General features: G+C 41.7%; 1 long non-coding RNA gene across 2 annotated transcripts in view; it reads right to left on the reverse strand.

Annotated features, from left to right (window-relative positions):
• The window catches only part of LOC138824546 (uncharacterized), a 42,871-nt gene extending 28,942 nt beyond the window's left edge, over window positions 1–13,929 (reverse strand). The window contains exons 1-2 of one of the 2 annotated variants that reach the window (XR_011371124.1): window positions 13,726–13,929; window positions 11,660–11,733 (exon numbers count right to left, since the gene is read on the reverse strand). This is a non-coding gene — a long non-coding RNA (uncharacterized lncRNA). Of the gene's footprint in view, window positions 1–11,659; window positions 11,734–13,701 lie in introns of both variants that reach the window. The other variant, XR_011371123.1, reaches the window with a different exon arrangement.
• Between the last annotated feature and the right edge of the window lie 240 nt (window positions 13,930–14,169).

Raw genomic sequence — 14,169 nt, forward strand, 5'->3', positions numbered from 1 at the left:
TTCCTTAATATTTATCTCATGAAAACAAATTAAATATCAAAATGGTGTTTAATATCTGCCTTGAAGGAGAATTCAGATGCCTCTCTGAATTTGGTAAGTGGGTTTTCAGTATTTTATCAGTATTTTTTCACTTTCTAAAAATGGATACCTGCTAACTTTGGCCCATTGCAACGACATTTTTAAAAGCCATGTTGAGGATTGTGGGGGGAGTGTTTTGTTTTTTTAAGTGACACACATGATTGATGTAATCTGTCATGATTCATTACAATGTCAAACATCAGAACATTTTGGGGGAAAAATCATCAAAATCTATTACTGTAGAAATTGCCACTCACAGATTCTTTTTTGGGTTAATTTCCTGCGTGGTAAAACAACACCTTGTTGACGTCATAGAGCATGTTTTTTAGGAAGTATGGTTATTAAAATAGGTGTTTCCTGAAGTCCTGGTGTTACCTAAGGATTTCTCTCTAGGCATCCCAGGAATATCAACAGCAAAACCTTAAAGAAGTTCCTTCCACTTACCTTTAGCAGAAAGAAATGTAGAGTTGTGACTCATGACTCCTGCCAGATCTTGACTGTGTTGTTTGACTAAAGGGATGAAGTTGATGTGCTTAGACTAGCTGCAGCTTCATTAGATGATGATAGAATGGAAGGATAGAGCTAGATGTGGATTCAGAGTGCAGCTTTCATGGATAGAAAGGCATCTGTTGCATAAAGCTCAAGGCCATGAGGCATGGGTCTATTACCTCTGCTGTCTGTCTCCTGGAGACAGATGTCCCTAGGCTGGCTTTGTCATTGTCCATGTTGCAACCCTGACCAAGGCCACCCTTGTTCTGAGCACTCCCAAACCAGATCACCGTGACTGTTACAGGATAATGAAGGCAGTAGTCTTGAAGAGGCTCATGTCTTTGTATTCTAGGAACAAGATGGAGAAAGGTTGTGTGTGTGTATGTGGGTGTGGGTGTGGGTGTCTGTGTGTGTCTATGTGTCTGTGTCTGTATCTGTGTCTATTTTTGTATATATCAGTACTGAAGCTTGAACTCAAGATCAGGGCACTATCCCTAAGCTTTTTGTATTCAAAGCTGGTGCTCTACAACTTGAGCCACAGGTCCACTTCTGGCTTTTAAGTATTTAATTAGAGCTTAGAGTCTCATGGACTTTCATTCCCAGTCTGGCTTCAAACTGTTATCTTCAGATCTCAGTCGCCTGAGTAGTTAGGATTAGAGGCATGAGCCTCTAATGGTGCCCAGCTAGAGGAAAGGTTCTAAGTCCAAGAATGTTTTGAGCAATCACATATCACAACTTTATTATTAAATTGTGCTACCAAAATACACATCATGTTCATCGTGATGAATCTTCACTTGTGTATCCCCACTTCATAATCTTTTCTGGGTCTGGCAGTCAGTAAAAGCATTTATTCAAGAGACTTTTGCTGTGCCAGTCCCACTGTAAAAAGTGCTTAGACTCACAGTAATAAAACAAAAAAAAAGTGTTCTCCTTCCTCCCTATGTTGCTGACATCCTAAGGGGAAGACAGGAAAATAACAAATGCCAGAATAAATAATCAACATATTCAATTTCATGGGTGCTTCAGAAACAAATAGGTTTAAGAAAAGGTTTGGGGCAAAATGAGAACATTTTGATTCATTTGCTCACTCACTCAAAAATGCACTTATTAACTACATCGGTCCCCTGCTGTCAGTCAGGTGATGTGGTAGGTTATAGCGGTGTAGAAAGGAAGACTCGGCCATGGCTTAGACTTATGATTGGAGTCCAGTTATTCGACTTAATCAGGTTAGGAAGCATTGGGGATCCTGATGGGGCAGGGCATTCATGAACTGGACAGTCATTATTTTCAAGTGTGCCTCATCTGTGTTCCCCTTCCTGTCCTTTGGTGACATGACAGTGCCCAGAACCTGGCCTTCATGTTCCCCATTCAGAGTCCTTCCCCATAACATAGCTCTTCTGATGTTTCAGTCTCCCAACCTTCTGCCGCAATTCCCTCTTCTCCCCAAGGCAGTACGAGCCTGGTTTTCTTCATCCATAAGCAACATACATGATCTTATGGCATCTGATGTAGTAACATAAGCATCCCACTCCTGACCTTTTTGCATCCTGTTGTCTCCCCCAAGTTTGTTTCTCATGTTCAAAAGGGCACAGGGTCAGATGAGCAACATAGACAAGGAAGGGTTCAACCAGGGAAGTGGGATCCCAATCCACCTCACTACACATGCACAGTGTCTCTTCAAAGAGCCTGACTTGATGTCCACATTCCATCAGGAGACTAAGCCATTCCACCTTTCTGCTCTTCAGAGAAGAAAGGAAAACAACCACACGTTTGTTCTCAACACCATTCGTCTGTCAGGCCCTGGCTGTTTTTGTGTAGCCAACCAGGAAACAAATAATCACGAGATATAAGAAACAAGGGGCTGATGGTGCAGCTTAGTGCACAGTACTTCCCTAGCAAGTGCAAGGCCTTAGGTTGCATGCCACAGTAAAGGAGGGATGGAAGTCATGGTTTGTGTGGTAGTGCACATGCCTGGCAAGCAAAGGTCCTGACTTCAAATCCCCGAACTGCAGAAGGAGGAGGAAGAGGAGGAGGAAGAATGGGAATTAGGGATGAAGGAAAGGAGGGAGGGAAGGATTGAGAGAGGGAGGGAGGAAGGAAAGAAGGAAGGAAGGGAAGAAGGAAGGAAAGAAGGAAGGAAGGAAGGAAGGAAGGAAGGAAGGAAAAAAGAGATATATTTTTAAAACATAGCAAATGGAAACAATTCAATAAATGACCCAATAAGAGAAATTAACAGACAAGTGCATAGATGTATTAAATATTTTCTAGGAAATGAGGGATATAAAGATAATATTTGAAGCAAGAAATAGAAATTTTCCAAAGACTCAAATAGAAACTGTAGCACCAAAAAACAATGTTTGTTATTTTTAAAAATTCATAGGAGAGGCTTAGCAGCAGACCGACCATCAAAGAATAAAGAACTAATAAAGGCAAGTCAATAAGAGTTCTTCAAACTGGAAGAGGTGGAAAAGTTAAACATATACAGAGAGCATCAGTGAACAGAGATAATAACAAAAGGTCTAATTGTATAATTGGAGCCCAAGAAGGGATAGAGAATGGACTAGAAAAACACTTAAAGAAATGATATTGAATGTTTTCCAAATGTAATGAAAAGCTTGAACCCAGAGATCCAAAAAGTTCAACAAACCCCAGCCAGTATAAATACGAAATTAACCACATTTAGGATAAAATAGTCAAATAAATATTAGATTAGACCAAGTGAAATATATTTCTTTCTTGAAGACCTTTTTAGAGCTTTGAGCATATACAATATAAAATTCCTACAGAGAAATATGATACATACACTTCACATATTTTAATTAACCCCTTTTTAAGGGCCTCTTTCTAGGGCTACCATTCTCAGAAGCCTATTTTAGGAAATTTGGGCATGGTGGCAGAGACAGAAATCGGGATGGGGAGGAAGGAGATAGGGAGAGGGAGAGAGGTAGGGAAGGGAGGAAAAGAGGGAGAGAAAAGGAAGAGAAAAGGGAGAGGAAGAGGAACTAAAAATTGTATATTCTGTTATAGTGATGTGGCCAAGAACATGCTCTATAAACACAAGAAATAGCACAAGTAGCCTTCCTAGGACTAAAATGCATATATAGAAGAGTGAAAGATAAGGATGAACTGAAGTCTTCAAGTACCAAAACCCAGTCCCTGGGAATAGAACCTCATTTTCAAATAGGACATCCTTGCAACTGTGTAATTAAGTTAAGATGGGATTCACACTAGATTAGGGTGGGTCCTAAGTCCAAACACTGGTTACCTTAAAAAGGTACAAATACATGGATGCCCACAAGGAAGAAGGCTGTATGGAAGTAGAGAGGAGAATGAAGTAGCTACAACCTAAGGAACGCCAAAGATGGCCACCATCTGCAGAAACTAAACAGAGGCAGGGATTTTTTATCTAATAAACTAGATCTATGAAACAATTTATTTCTGGTTTTTTGTTTTTGTGTGTTTGATTTGTCTATCATGGGGTTTGAACTCAGGGCCTGGGCACTGTCCCTGAGCTTTTTCACCCAAGGCTAGTACTCTACCACTTTGAGCTACAGCACCATTTCTGGTTTTCTGGTGGTTAATTGGAGATAAAAGTCACAGGATTGGCTACAAACTGCAATCCTCAGAGCTCAGCCAGGATTATAGGAGTGAGCAGCATTCCTGGCTCATTCTGTTATGTTAGCCACATCGTTTGTTTCAGAAGCCCTGAGAGGAAAAATGCAGATAGCTTTAAGTTTGAACCACACAAAAAATGTTTTTTTTTAAATATAGAGAATGTGGGGCCTTTTCATATAATTCAGTCTAAGGTTGCATTTTAGATGTTGAATTGAGTAATAGAACTGTAAATCTACATATCCAAGGTCACCTTGCTAAAGGGAAAGCCAGGACTTGAACTCAGTCTGATCCAGATTTGGTCATACTGGATCCCTTTAACAAAATAACTAGAAAGCATTCATAAGTGTTAGATAAGGCTTGGGATGTTGGGTTGTCTTGTAGGAATAAGGACACCATTCCAAGAGGAACTCAGCTAGGCCAAGTTGACATCTGTAGAAAGGTGAGCCATAAGCCTACAAACAAGTATACAAGCTGTGATCTCTCTCCTCTCTCTCTCTCTCTCTCCTCTCTCTCTCTCTCTCTCTCTCTCTCTCTCTCTCTCTCTCTCTCTCTCTCTTTCTACCTCTCCCCCTTTTCCCCTCTCTCTATTTCACTCTCTCTCCTTTACCCACCCCATCTCTCTCTCCTCTCTCTCTTCTCTTCCCCTCCCCCCTTTTTTCTTTGCTGGTCCTGGGGCTTGAATTCTGGACCTGGGTGCTGTCCATGAGTTTCTTCTTTTGCTCAAGGCTAGTGCTCTATCACTTGACCTACATAGGATGTAACTAAAATTTAAAAAGCTGGTAACAGGGTGTCTTAAAGTATAGTAGGAAAAGGATGTCACTAGAAGTTCATGAGCAAGGGCCAAGACACCTAGCCAAAGCAAGAACATCTCAGAAAAACAATTTTCACAAGATTGACAGAAAGGAAGCAAAAAAATCTTTGATAGAATAGATGGCTTTTCTCACATAAGTATTAGTGAGTTGTAAACTTAGTTTATTCTACTTTGCTTTTCTGTGGTATCATCATATTTTTTTTCTGTGTCAGAGAAAGAAGATAAGAAGGTGGAGTTATAGTCTCAGCCACGTCGGTGGCCTAACTCTGAGCTTTTGAGTACAGAGGCTGAGCATACTTGCAGTTGAGTCTATGCACACACTCTTGGTATGAGAGAGGCATGGTCTATTTTCTTGCTACAGATCCTTTGGTATGCTTTATGTAGCAATACTACTGTATATACCTTATCCAGGATTTTCTGTATCCTTGTTTCAGCTACCTAAGAAAACCCTGGTCAGAAAAATGTTAAATGGAAAATTCTCAAAAAGAAGCAGTTGTAAATCTCAAGGCATTCTGAGTTACATGACGAACTCTTGCCCGTTTCTGCTCTAGCCCACCTGGGACCTGATTCATTTCTTTGTCCAGTGTATCCATAATGTATACAGTGTAAAATGAAATAGACCCCAGCAAGCCAAAAGCAGCCAATACATATGACCACCTGCTCATCACTTGTTAGCTATCCTGATTATCCGATGGACTGTGTTAGGCTCTAGGCTCTCAGCTCTCAGTGTTCATGTTCAAGTAGTCATTTCATTTAGTACTGGCTCCAAAGTGTTGGAATGGTGATGAGGTAGAGACCCTAAAATTGATACTTAGCAAGTGTCCAGTTTTATATAAAATCCTCTTCTATGTGTGTGGTCCTTTCTGCTGGCCTTCTAGGAGTTTGTTTACCAATAGAGAAGTTCTGAATCTGACTTACAATGGGAAACATTGGACTCCTCTGGAAGGTGCACACCGCATACAATACTATTTCTTGTTTTAGGGAACTGATTAATCCTCTGAAATCTACCATTCAACCCTAGATGAAGACTCTGCCTTTAAAGCTTCTTCTTTGGTTTCAGAGCCCTGATGAGTGAAATAGCAAAACTGTGACATGAAAAGTAGGGCTGCATCTTTACCACTTACAGGTTAAAACAGAAACTAAGCTAGCATAGAAGCAAAACAAATGGGAGCAAAGGAGAAAATAGTTGACATAAATGTAGAGATAGTATGACAGTCACACCTGATTTAACCAGGATGTGCTGCTTCTGCAGGGTTGGCTCTTGACTCAAACAATATAATCAGATATGTTTGCCAGCAATGTGGGGAGGAGAACTTTATTCCTGCCAATACTCTATCTGACAGAAAGCATCCCTTCCTTTAACTATTGGACAAGAATAGTTCAATAGTTGGAGATTGAACCATCTTAAATGTCAAGTCCATCTTTAAACCAATCATTGTAGCTAAGAGTTGGGGGGAGACTCAACTTTGCCTTATCATCTCAGAGCTAGGAGACGTCTCCACTTCTTCCAGAGTAAATATTCATGGGAGAAAATCCAAACAGGAAGTCAGATAAAATGAAACAGACCCCACAGAAGGCCAAAAGCAGCCAATAGGTAAGACAAAGATCTAAATGAAGGTTCACATGTAAAATATACACACACGATATGGTTGAAAATAGCTCACTGCTTCCTGGATCTGGACAGCCCTAATCAAGTCATGTCCCTTGAGTAGCAACCATGTGTACCTTAATGGCCCAATGCTAATTGGTCACCAGTGAGGAGCCTGTGGCCTTCCCTTGCGCCAGCATTTTTAAAAAGGTCCCGCTGAAGTCATTTATATATTTTAGAGCAGTTAATGTGCCCCAGTGGGCTTGAAGCAAAAGATGCATTTTGAAATATCTAATGAGTAAATGGAGCATTTAGTAAGACACAGTCTAATTACTTTAGGTCTTTGTAAAATATTAATTTAAGGCAACTGCAGCATTAAGGAGTAAGTTTGCCGAGCGGTGCTCAGTGGTTTAGCTCTGTGACTGCCATTAATATCAATAGAAGTCTTGCAGCTCACTTGCCGCCCATTGCTTTGGAAATGTACCCCTTAGGTATAGAAACCAGCTACTGTGAAGGGTTTTTTTTTTTCGATTAAAGTTCCAGAAAGACATGTGGCACTTCATTTGGATACATGCATACAGACGGGGGTCACAAATACAGATTCATATTCCCTGTTGTGACATCACTGTTGTTGAATTTCCAGAAGAAATTATATTTCTCAAAGTCAAAAAAATCACCTGACCAGGTGCCTGTCGCTGATGCCTATAATCCTAGCTATTTAAAAGGTTGGGATCTGAGGATTTCAGTTCAAAGCCAACCTGGGCAGGAAAGTCTATGAGACACCCAATGAACCATCAAAAAGCCAGAAGTGGGAGTGTGGCTCAAGTGATAGATTATTAGCCTTATGTAAAAAGGCTAGAATAGAGCACCCAGGCCCTGAGTTGAAGCTCCAGTACCAGCACAGACAGAAGAGGAGGAAGAGGAGGAAGAAGAAGAGGAGGAGGGAGAAGAAGGAAGAAGAACTGTACAAATAACATCAATGTCACTACAGTTTTGTCTGCCTTAGAATTAAAATACTTTCCAAGAACCTTTATGCTTATATATATTCCATTCCAGATTTAGTATTAAATTAGCTTAAAGATGCCACATGTCAATTCTAATACACATTGGAACAAACACTGAATAATTCTGAATTGAAACTTACAGAAGAATGTATCTAAATAAACTGAAAGTTATGGAATTATCATAGGCCAACTTCCCAGCTATTGATTTAGCTGGTTTGATGCCAGTGGAAGAGAATGAAATGGAAGTCTTTCCTCCTATTCTAAAATTTCACACTCTATTTAGAGTTACTTCTCAGGTGCACACTAGTGGCTAACTTGACTGACATCATTAGCCAGCCAGCTTAATGAGTTTTCCAAGTCCAATGAAGAATTAGGTTGAGGAATAAATCATCCTTTGGCCCCTCCATTTGCATGATGGCAATTCTCAGCTCTGAGCAAGAGCAGTGTCATGATGTCAGGGAATGCAGAAAGAAGCTGCTGAGATGGGAAGGGCTATGCAGTGTTGTAAAGATGAATTGTGCTCTGGTGGTACATGTGCAAATGGCTGATGCAGCGGTGATTGTGGATTAAGAAACTTGGGCCTGTAAATACAACCACACAGGAGGTGGAGATTGGTAGAATCATAATTCAAGGGCAACCTGGACAAAACTTAGCCAGCCCTTAGTAGCTACTTCGGAGGGCACTAGTTAAGAGGGTCACATAGGCAAGAGATTCTCAGTCTAAGGTTAGCCCCAGGCTAAAGCAAGAGACTCTGTCCCAAAAATAACTAGAGCAAAAATGACTGGAGTGTTGTTGAAGTGGTAGAGCACTGCCTAGCAAGTGTCAAGCCCTGAGTTTAACCCCTACAACCAGTAAGGAGGGAGGGAGGGGAAGAAAGAAGAGCAGCAAGGAGGAGAAGGAAGGGGAGGGGAGGGGAGGGGAAGGAGGGGAGGGGAGGGGAAGGAGGGGAGGGGAGGGGAGGGGAGGGGAGGAAGGGGAGGGGAGGGGAGGGGAGAGGAGGAAGGGGAGGGGAGGGGAGGGGAGAGGAAGGGAAGGGAAGGGGAGAGGAAGGGAAGGGAAGGGAAGGGAAGGGAAGGGAAGGGAAGGGATCCACCAGAGTTTGCATTGAGCAGTCTAAAGACATAGCTGCAGTTGTTTCTTTGGCATGGAAATGGCATGTCATATCACACAATCAGCACACAGTTTTGGAAGCCATTCATGATGACCCTGAGTCATTCACTGATTGATTGAAGTAGGACACTTTCTTGTCCTACTTCATCAGACCCCTCTCCTCCTAAGTCCCCCATACCTTGACTTCCTGAGTGGTTTCGCCTCTTGCAAGAGCTAATTTAATTTGGGAGTGGGTAGGCTAAGTCCCCATGTTGTTCTTTCAACTCCAGCAAATATTTCATTGTTTGTAATGCCTCTTAATACGCTAAACAATATTTATGCTGCACTCTACAACATTTTATAACTTTCTTCTAATTGCCTTAGCAGTCTTTAAAACCAGAGCTTAGCACTTCGATAATAAGCGTATTAATTTGTCTAACGTTTAAGTTCTTACAAAGGAAGAGACAAGCATTAATTTTGTTTAGTTAAAACAAGCTTTGCTTTTGAACAGCAGGTGGTAATTGAAACAAAACAAGGACTCATTAGAGGAGCGTCTGGTGGCTCATGATACAAACAGAGCACACTAGAAAACCCAAACACAAGAGCCCTGAAATAAAGTGGTCATCATCTAATTAACAGAACATGTTTTAATTACCGAGTAAACCATGCAGCGCCGTGTGTCAATTTAACTGATGTGCTAAGTGCCAGTTTACAATATCAGAAACAGACAAATAATTGGAATCTAATTACATGCAGGTCTATTGCACACCAGCGCCTCCAGCCCATCTTAATAAACAAGTTTTTACATCAAACCATGAATAGCAAATACAGCCGTGCTGTTAATTGCTACATTGTGATATTGGGACTTTGCCAGCTCTGACTATTAAAATAAGCTCTTGTGTGGATTGCAGTTTCTCTGCTACGCTTTAATTAGAATCAAATGAGAGGCAGAGATCGGGCGGTATTACTGCAATTCAATATATGTAAATAAGATAACTGGCTAATCTTTTTATTTTATTTCTGAGCCTCCATGCAATAGGCGGTTTAGTTATGGTAATAGGTTATCACTTTGCAAATGAAATAGACTTGCACTGTGAGATGAATCGAGAAACATGTAATCTTTGCTAGAGAGTCTAAATATTCTCCTTCATTCACACGTGAGATCCAGAGAACTTTCTCACCCAAGATATATGGTGCTATATATTTTTTTAATGCCCAATATTGGCCTCATTTCTTGAGCAATAGCTTTTGATGTTGTATTTCATTTGTCTAATAAACGTGTGATCCATAACATGCTATTTACAATGCTCCGACAGATATTTCAAGATCAACTCTTTTCATGGAGAATCATGTGAGTACTTGAGAGGTGGCAGAGAAGGTCTACATAAATACTGTATAATGTAAATTTTAAATTAAGACCAAGGCACAGATAACACTCATATTTCATACTGTATATAAATGTGCTGCTTGTCACAGAACTAATCAGGAATTCAAAAATACCGAGAAAGAAAATGAAATCTATGGTCAGGCTGTCACTGATGGGCCATTTTTCTGTATTTTTCCAAATAGGGAAGGAAATGGTATAGCTATTGTTGAAAAATTACCAAGTAATGATCTCCTGGGAAGATCTCCTTATGTTTCATTAGAATTGTAATTAGAAGTGTCCGTGACCTTGGGAAACCAGCTTCAGGAGCAAGCTCTCCTCTCTTTTGTTTAAGAAAAAAAGAAAATTCCAAGTTTCTTCTACTCCTAGGCTCTGGGCAATGTAAACTGAACTCTATGGGGGGGAGGGGGTGGAAGGAGGCATTTAAAATATGCTTCTCCTTCTCTGATGCAATAAATGGAAATAAGCAAATGCACCAGGGGATAGCATGCACTCAATTTGAGTTGCAGTTTGTCATTGTGAATCAACCCCTTCTCCAATCCCCCTTCAACCCCAACCCCCCTCCAATCACCTCCACCCTGGGAGACTTTTTTTCCCCTGGGAGATTTCCTAGGGTCAAGCCAATGGTTTGAACTATCTTCTACGGAAGACCGGGAAAGCTGTATTGAGTAGCTGGAAATTCCCAAAACTGTAAAGAGAGCTCTGAGCCATTTTGCAACTTCTGCCTTGAAGGAAGAATGCCAAGCCACTCTCACTGGCTTCAGCTGAAGTCAGCTTACAACAATACTCTGAAAACTTGGCGCCTGTCCTCGTCTATTTAAATTTCCATCACACTATTGTCCGAGCCTCATGCTTTTCACATGGTTTGCCTGGTGGATGGGATCCAACTCCCAAAAGGGAGCAAGTGTACCACACGAAATCCTGGAAGGGTCCACGTGTTTCAAACACCTCATTGGATACCTCAGTACAGAGGTACAAAACATCCTTGGTAACTCTTGTTGTTGGCAAAATCACAAAGGAGTTCAGGTTGGTACCTCATCCATCTCAGTTCAAAAATGAAATAGAGCATCTTGGTCAATTTTCAAAAAAAAAAAAAAACCTCCTATCATCACACCCCTCCTCTTTCCCTGCTTCCTGCTAAAGCACCCAGCCCTGGTCATAATATAGAATCAAAATGTTTAAAATGCAAAGTAAATGTGTATCAAAACGCACGAGGGGCTGGAAAAGGAATATAATAAGGTTAAATTTTACAAGCATAATTCCATATGTTGAAAGCATCATGTAGTTATGTCAAATACAGATGAAGCTATAAATTAACCCAGAATCAGAAGTGTCAAGTTTCAGACTAATGCTGAAAAAAAATATATATACACACACATACACACACACACACACACACATACACACACACACACACACACATATATCTTCAAGATTCTTATTAAACTATGAAAACATGCTAAACATAGTAAAAAGCTAACAACTGCACCAAAAGTAAGACAAAGTGTTACTAACGTCTGCCAACTGGTGTTACTCACCAGGGCAATCAATCACACATGAGCAAGCCTCTGTGGCAGACAAGCAGGAAAGCTGAAACCCACCTCTCTTCCACGGTTGTCTTATTTGTGGTGTTCTTGCAGTGATTCGACATTATTCCTTTTGCTTGCTGTTAACCCTAAGAGGGCATGGTTAGTGAGAGGAAAACGTTTATTCAATTAGAATGTCTTTATGTCTACTTAAAGCACATACAAAACTGTCAGCAATAGACAAATTAGTTACTTTGGGCTGAAGCATTGGCTCAGTTTATTCTATATATGAATTCTAATAAATTATATCCATGTTATTACAAAAACTATAACTGACATGCTGTCAGAACTCTACACATATATGCCTAGAAATTCACATAGTGATTTGAAAGCTGTCACATTCAGTCCTGTTGTAAACATTGCCCTCATTTGCTAAACAGTGTTGTTATGTCTTTGGGCAGCGTTAATTTTTATCCCCCGTTACAAGCCTATGACTCTAAATGCATGGAAACTCTAAAGGCAAATAGCCTCTCTTAACAGATTGAATGGATCTATCAGATGATGAAGCAAAGCATAGGAAAATATTTCCTTCTGAAACTATCCTCGGCCAAGAAATAATATGGACCTATTTGATGAAGTTAAAGTCAATAAACACTTTCCAGATCCACGTGACAACAACGTGATGATCATATTTCTGGAACCTCGAAAGAAATCCTCAATATTTCGTGAAATCACATCTGCTCTTGCTAATTTGGAGTTGCATAAAAATGTTGGCTCTTTACCAGAAGTTAAAATAATTGTCACAAAGGTAAAAAAAAATAATAATAAAGTCACTTCTGAACTGTGACAGAGGGGTGTGTATTTAGTGAGGGCTACAAACTGCTTGCTTGTGTCTCCTCCCCAGTTCTCATGCTAAAATCCTGCCCATAAAGGTGATAGGATCAGAAGACCTGGGAAAATGATTGGACCATCAATAGGACTAGGGCCCTCAGGAAAGACCACAGAGAAAGAACCCTTTTCCCTTCCGTGGACCTGGAAAAAGAGGAAACCAGGAAGTGAGGATCATCAGACCCCAGTCTGCTGGTGCCTTTCAAAGTCAGGCTCCCAAAATCCATGTTGCTGATCATCTCCTCCACATCCTTCCAGTTTATGCTCTTTCATTGTAGCAGCCTGAATACTATACAGCAGTAGGAGAAATATGTTTTGCATCATCCATTTCTTTCCCTGCCATCCTACAAGTGTTTGCTCAAAGCTCAACACAGCATGCTGGTGTCCATCAAAGGTAGAGTCACATAGTAAGAAAATAAATCATGATGAATGTGACTAAACAATAATCCTAGGTCCCAGGGCCATGAAGCTAGGAGCTAACACTCAGAAGTTTAAATACAAAAGGACTGCTTGGGCTCTTCCCGGTACTTTACATGTCACGTCCACTCCTCCATCCCTGAGACAAGATGGTAGAGGTGGAGCCCAGATGGTGAAGACAGAGTGAACGGAATTGGCCACGTTGGGCACGTGGTCATTCATTGACCCAATTACATGGTGTACATATTCCAGCCTGACTTCCCCCATGGCAAGTTCAAGAGCCCGGTCCAAACTGAGAAGGAAGATTGTATCCATGGGAAGGTCATCTCCATCTTTCAGGCCTAGATCCCGCCCAACATTGAATGGGGTGATGTACAGGGTCCACCAGTGTCTTCATCACCATGGGGAAGGCAGGGGCCCACGTTAAGATGCCAAAACCGTCATCCTCTCTGTCTCTTGGGCCAAGGTCCCCATGTTTGTCATAGGGTGAACCATGAGAAGTATGGCAACTCGCTCAAGATCATCAGTGATGCCTCCTGTACCATCAGCTGCTTAGCACCCCTGGCCAAGGTCATCCGCGATGACACTGACCTCATAAAAGGTCCATGACCACTGTCCACACTATCACAACCACCCAGGAGACTTTGGACAGCCCCTCTGCAATGAAATGGCCTTGGGGCCACCCGGACTATCATCCTGGCCATGGGCAAAGTCATCCACAAGCTGAACAGAAAGCCACTCAAGGGCACCCCTGGCTACACCGTGAACCAGGTGGTTTCCTGCGACTTTAAGAGTCATGCCCACTCTCCCACCTTCCACGCAGGGGCTGGTATCACCTTCAATAGCCACTTGCTCAAGCTCGTCTCCTGGTATGCCAACGAATTTGGCTACAGTAACAGGGTAGTCGACCTCCTGGTCCACCTGGCCTCCAAGGAAGAGGACCCCCCTGGACCACCCAGCCCAGCAAGAACTCGAGAGGAAAAGAGAGGCCCTGGCTGTTGGGGACTCCATGTCCCTACTCAGCCCCCCAACACAGAGAATCTCCCCTCCTCACTGTTCCCACCCTGGGCCCCTCCCAAGGGGAGGGGCTTAGAGCCCTAATTGTGACCTGTGACCACCACCAGTAAGCTCACTGCACCCAGCCAAAAATTAAAAAAGAGGAAAGATGGAAGGAGACTTTGGGAAGCTCCTCCCACCAAAAACAATTCTACCCATGTGGGAGTTAGCAGGATGCCTGGTATTTTTACTTGGGCACTGAGGTGCAAGTCACAGCAACCAAT

Source organism: Dipodomys merriami, unplaced genomic scaffold (genome assembly GCF_024711535.1).
Source record: "Dipodomys merriami isolate MVZ:Mamm:240054 unplaced genomic scaffold, mDipMer1.0.p SCAF_13, whole genome shotgun sequence".
Lineage (NCBI taxonomy): Eukaryota > Metazoa > Chordata > Mammalia > Rodentia > Heteromyidae > Dipodomys > Dipodomys merriami.